Source organism: Nycticebus coucang, chromosome 9 (assembly GCF_027406575.1).
Source record: "Nycticebus coucang isolate mNycCou1 chromosome 9, mNycCou1.pri, whole genome shotgun sequence".
NCBI classification, from domain to species: domain Eukaryota; kingdom Metazoa; phylum Chordata; class Mammalia; order Primates; family Lorisidae; genus Nycticebus; species Nycticebus coucang.
The window spans coordinates 80679113-80685127 of record NC_069788.1 but is presented as its reverse complement, the minus strand read 5'-3'; the positions used below and the strand labels follow the sequence as shown (position 1 = coordinate 80685127).

Below are 6015 nucleotides of genomic sequence, written 5' to 3'. Positions count from 1 at the left end.
TGTGTGATGCCACGGCACTCTACCGAGGGTGATAAAGTGAGACTCTGTCTCTACAAAAAAAAAAAAAAAAAAAATGGTCAGGTGCTGTAGTCCCAGCTACTCGGGAGGCTGAGGCAAGAGAATCGCCTAAGCCCAGGAGCTGTGACGCCACCGCACTCTACCAAGGGCAACAAAGTGAGACTCTGTCTCTAAAAAAAAGCCAAAGGGCGGCGCCTGTGGCTCAAAGAAGTAGGGTGCCGGCCCCATATGCCAGAGGTGGCAGGTTCAAGCCCAGACCTGGCCAAAAACTGCAAATAATAATAATAATAATATTAAATAAAAATTAAATTAAATTAAAAAGCCAAAAATAGTCTAGCCTAGAGGAAAGAGGCTTTCCTGAGTCTCCCATGCTTAAAACCGGGTTTTTGTAACATGCGGTGTGAGGCGGCAGGTGGGAGCAGGCACCTGGAAGACAGTGCACCAAGACGGCAGCCTGTGCAGGGCTGAGGCCCGAGAGGAGCGGGGCAGATGCACAGAGGCCTCAGAGCCTGCGCATGGGCAGTGGAGGGGCCCCTGAGCTTCTGAGAATGAGATCATCACAACTTCCAACAGGCAGGAAAGGACACCCATGGCTCAAAAGGGGAACACACCATGCGGGAAAGGGAAGCCCACTGGGGGACCCAGGTTCAACCTAGAGTGCAGGGGTCTGTGTGCAAGGACTGGGCAGGGTTGGCCCATCACCCTGGCATGGATGCTTTGGGAACTCTATCAGGTCTGAACTAAGAGCTGTGCTCCTGTGGAGCAAGTAGGGGGTGCCACTGTGGTTAGCAAGGCCCCTAGCCGCTGTGGCTTTAGGACAAGCACCTGTTGGGCTCAAGGAGACGATGACTGTCTGAGATTCTGGAATATTCCATGGAGGAAGCTTCAGGGGAAGATGCTGGACTTCCTTCTCTCACTCACATGAGTCACTGGAGAAATACAAGGAGGACTGGTTTCAGCTGGTCACACTGGTCTCAGCTCTGGTCTAGGGATCTTATGAATCTCCTGGAGAAGTGAAAATTCATTCTGCACTTCACTGCTTACCTGTGGACAGGTGTGATGTTTTCCCTCCTCGGTTGGCCTAAGCCTCCCAGAGGCAGGCCCTCCATTCACATCCACACCTTGCCAGGCCCTGCCAGGCTGGGTGCAGTCTTGGGGGCCTCAGGGAATCCCTGATGGCTTTGGGGAGGAGGCCGAGGCCATTGGACAAAGGGGTGCCCCTGGATGCATAGTGCACCTGCCTTGGGTGGGGAGAGGTGGGGCGTAGGGACAGCTAGGCCAGCGGGGGCCTAGGGGACTCGCACCAAAATGGCCACCCCAGTCCTGGTCCTCATTACACCAAGACCCAGCTCCTGAGTTTAGGACCAGGCCAGGGAAAGAAAAGGAAACTGCAGCCCAACAAATGTTTAAGCCATCCCTCCCTCCTCCATAAAAAAGAGCAGGGGCCCAGATGGCTTGAGTCACCTCCAGCCCCACCCACCTCCCTGTGAGGGAGATGGGAGTGTGCATGTGCACGTGTGTGAGGGAGCCCGACTGTGAGTGGTGTGTGTGCCTGTGACAGGCTAGGAGAATGTGTGTCGAACTGAGCGTGTCTGTGTCTGTGTGAGGGCGAGTGGAGATGAGCCTATGTGTAGGCTCAGGTGACACTGGGGGGAGCATGTGTGCGAGCTGGGTGCAACGTGAGCGAGTGTGCGAGTGGCGAGCGCGGGCCGCCCGCAGCCCCCGCCGCGAGGAACCCCGCGTCCTCGGGCCCCAACGCGGCTCGCGTGGCTGCTTGACCCGGAAAGGCGGGCCCGCGAAGCCGCGCAGCGACAGGGGCTGCGCGGAGCTAGGGAGGCCCGCGGGCGGCGCGGCGGGGCCGGCCGGAGGGGGCGGGGGCGCAGGCGTCGCTAAGGCCGGGCGGGCGGGCGCCGGCGCGAAGGCCCTTAGCAACGGACCGCGGGCGCGCGCGGACCACGGGGGCGCGCGGGGGCCGGCGGGCGCGTGGGGCCGGTGGCGCTCGCGGGCTCCTGCCGCTCCCACGCGCGCGGGCGGCAGGGGCGGGGCGGGAGAGCGCGCCGGGGATTTCCAGCGGGGAGAGGAAGTGCCTGCGAGAGAGTGCGTGAGGGCGCGAGAGAGCGCGGCGCGGCCGCCGCGTGCGCGAGCCGGGGTTGCAGCCCAGCCGGGACTTTCCAGCCGGCGGCGCGGCGGCGGCCGCCGGCCCTTCCCCGCCCCCCGACATGGGGCTGCCCGGGGAGCAGGACGCTGCGGACCGCGGCGGAGGACGCGCCCGGCTCTCCTGAGCCTGCCGAGCGGCGCGGACTGCGAGGTGAGGATCCTCAGCAGGCAGGGCGCGGGCGGGCTGGGGGCCGCGGCTGGTGGATGGGCCCAGGAGAGGGGCCCACTCTGTCCCGGCGCCTCCATCCCACACCCTCGGCGGCGGGGCCCGCGGGCCCGGCGAGGCTCAGGCCCGGCCGGTCCTGCTGGCGAGTGCGGCGCCACCGTAGCTCTCCTCCCCAGCCGGGTTCTCTCCCGCACCCGCAACGCCTCAACTTCGAAAAACTTTGTCCTGGAGCTCGGCTCCGGGCCGAGGGGGGCTGGGGCCGCAGCTTTTCAGGAAACGGGGTGCGGAGGCCTCTTAACGAACGTGACCCCCACGGGGTGTTGAGAAATCAGCATCTCCCGCGAGGCTAAGACGGCAGTGAGAGACGGGCCGATTAGGGTATCTGCATAGAAGAACGTGCTTATCGTGGGCTAGTTTAGGTGGGGTTTTTAAAAACCATTATTTAAAAGTTTATACTGAGTCATTCCACTGCAGATGAACCTCTGACTGATTCATAATCAGAGAGCTGCAGTGGCCTCGAAGGCAGGCGGGCACTGGCATCCAGTTTTGGGCAAAATCCACATATTCTGCCTCCGATTAATGCTAAAGGTCAGAATGGGCTCCCGGAGGCGCAGATAATTAAAATTATCCCTATCACGGTGTTTACATTTTCCTCTTTAGACGCCAGTTGTTGCTCACGTATGTTTTGCCATGTTTCTATGCTGTCAGCCCCGGTTGGGGACGTCGATTTAATATTTGGGCCTTTAGAGCGAGTCCTCTGTGGAAAATTATTTACCTTTAATTTGAAACAGCAACAAAATGGAAATGTATGAAGTGTGTGGACGTGCTTTGAAATTTAAGAAGGCTTCAGTTAGTGGTCCGTTGAAGGAAACAGTTTTATTTCACGTGTATTGTATTAAGGTCTGAATCCGTTTTCAGAATGAGATGTGCGTATGTTTATATATTTCTAAATTTATTTTTGTGGAGTCATAAAGGCTATATTGAGGATCGTCGTAGTAGGTTTTTAATTTACATTTATAGCATATAACTGAAGAGGAGCCATAATTTTTTTTTTAGCAGTTGCTGTGAATACAAACTGGGGAAGCCTTTGGAAATGTTTTCTGTTTTGTTGTATGTGTGTGTTAAATCTTTATTTTGAGATAGGTGGAATTTCAGTTGGTCTAAAAATCTTCTCAGGTCTTTCACATCTTTGAAAATGGCCTATTAAAAGACTGCATCGTATGTATCATGTCTGGCAAAATAGTGTTCAGCATTTTTTTTTCAAATGAGAAGAAAAATTTATCCTTTTGCTGTATTGTGGTAATATAAATACTAAGAATTAGTCTAAAGATTAAAATTCTTTGGCCAAAACAAAATAAGCCTTACTAGTATGAAAACTGGAAAATATCATCTGAGACTGGAAATCCCTAAGAGTAGGTGCTAGCGATGGGGACGCTTGGATTCCAGCATCACTAGTTAATATCAGACCTGATCATGGATGAGGTCTAAGATGTAAGGTGTCTCACCCAGACGCCATCTGTTCCAGCTGTCACAGTACAGAAGCCAGGAAAGCAAAGAGAGCTGGCCAGGGAGAACGCCAGCATGTTTTTTTTTTTTTTCCTTGAGACATTTATATGCATTTTTCTGTGAGGGAGAAAGAAGACCAATTGTTTTCCTTGGATGCTTTTTGGAATTAATAAGATGGCCTCAGTGAGAAGGCTACAAAGACATTCCATTAGAAACAGGCAATAGCAGTGACCAATTGTTAATACCATTAAAATGTCTCTGCTCTCCCTGCTTATGTTTGTGCCTTGAAAAAAATCATTCATTTAACTGACACATCTGAGCTGCTGCTTGTTTTTCCCTGTGTTTGGGATTTAGATTCTCTAAACACCTCTGCTTGAATATCTTTAATTTTTCACCATTTAAATCTAGAAGATCCTTTTTGGGGTATTATCAGGATAGATGAGAATGATTTATCATTCTCTTTTTTTTTTTTTGTAGAGACAGAGTCTCACTTCATGGCCCTCAGTAGAGTGCCGTGGCCTCACATAGCTCACAGCAACCTCCAACTCCTGGGCTTAAGCGATTCTCTTGCCTCAGCCTCCCGAGTAGCTGGGACTACAGGCGCCCGCCACAACGCCCGGCTATTTTTTGGTTGCAGTTTGGCTGGGGCCGGGCTTGAACCCGTCACCCTCAGTATATGGGGCCGGCGCCCTACCGACTGAGCCACAGACGCCACCCTATATCATTCTCTTAAAATCATTTTTTTTTTTTTTGTAGAGACAGAGTCTCACTGTACCGCCCTTGGGTAGAGTGCCGTGGCGTCACACGGCTCACAGCAACCTCTAACTCCTGGGCTTACGTGATTCTCTTGCCTCAGCCTCCGGAGCAGCTGGGACTACAGGCGCCCGCCACAACGCCCAGCTATTTTTTTGTTGCAGTTTGGCCGGGGCTGGGTTTGAACCCGCCACCCTCGGCATATGGGGCTGGCGCCCTACTCATTGAGCCACAGGTGCCGCCCTTAAAATCATTTTTTATGATGTTAAAGCTGTACTTCAAGAAAGATAAAACTCTCACTGTGGCATTGTAAGTCTGAGCTAGCTCAAGCAAACAGAGGAAATTGTGTTAAATTTGCCCATCTCTAATTTTTCATCTTCATCTAGCAAGACTGTCCAACAAGTGATCTAACCTATCAAATATTATGCAATAGTTGAACTTCCGTGCAATGGTCATTTTAAGAACTGTTAACAGAGATGTGTCATGACCAAGGCTCTCAGTATTGATTCCATGGAATCAGGACCCTTGTATGCTGTTTTGCCAGTGTTCATAGAGGAAGAAAAGTTATTGGATTTTTTTTGGTGCATGGGGTGTCAACTGACTTCAGAGACAGAGAGAAAGTAGGAAGAGAACTACTGAGTGAGAAAGATACCATAGAGAGGCAGCTGAGGCCTGAATGTGTAGATGGTGTTTGGACTTCTTTGAACAGGGGGAATGAAGCCAGAGGGAGGGAGGCCCAGATGCCCTGAGGGCAATAGAGGGAGAAGAATGGACATAGGTGCTGTGTGATTTGCACCACAACAGCAGGCTTTTGGTCACAAAGGAGCTAATGGGAATAGAAGAAAATTCAATTTTAAACAGAAAAATAAGAAAATATATGTGCTTGTGTACTATCTGTTATTCATAATTAAAAATACAAAATGACTATCATTTTAGAAAGCCTTATTGACTATCTAAGTTCTGTACAACAGGATTCCAGGAAATGGGGTGGGGGTGGGGTGGGGACAGACCAACCTGGGGAGGAGATGAGATTTCTATCATTAAGCATAAAACCTTTCTTTGAGGAAACTTTGTTGGCCTGTGCTGATGACTTGAGTAAGCTGGTAGGTAGTGGGATGTCATAAATGTAGATACCTGTTGGTTTCTGTCAACTCCAGGAATCAGGTGAGAATTCTTACTGTATTCTGTATTCCTTGAGATAAAGTGTATCATTTTTTTTTTTTTTGTAGAGACAGAATCTCACTGTACCACCCTTGATAGAGTGCCGTGGCGTCACACGGCTCACAGCAACCTCTAACTCTTGGGCTTACGCGATTCTCTTGCCTCAGCCTCCCGAGCAGCTGGGACTACAGGTGCCCGCCACAACACCCGGCTATTTTTTTGTTGCAGTTTGGCCAGGGCTGGGTTTGAACCCG

At 51.8% G+C, this 6015-nt stretch overlaps 1 protein-coding gene across 4 annotated transcripts in view; it reads left to right on the top strand.

Annotated features, from left to right (window-relative positions):
* The first annotated feature begins 2007 nt into the window (after positions 1-2007).
* TRAF3 (TNF receptor associated factor 3) overlaps positions 2008-6015 on the top strand; it is a 124647-nt gene continuing 120639 nt past the window's right edge. For 3 of the 4 annotated variants that reach the window (XM_053602483.1, XM_053602485.1, XM_053602482.1), the window contains exon 1: positions 2009-2326. The gene's annotated coding sequence lies outside the window, so the exon portion shown is untranslated. Of the gene's footprint in view, positions 2327-6015 lie in introns of all 4 variants that reach the window. The other variant, XM_053602486.1, reaches the window with a different exon arrangement.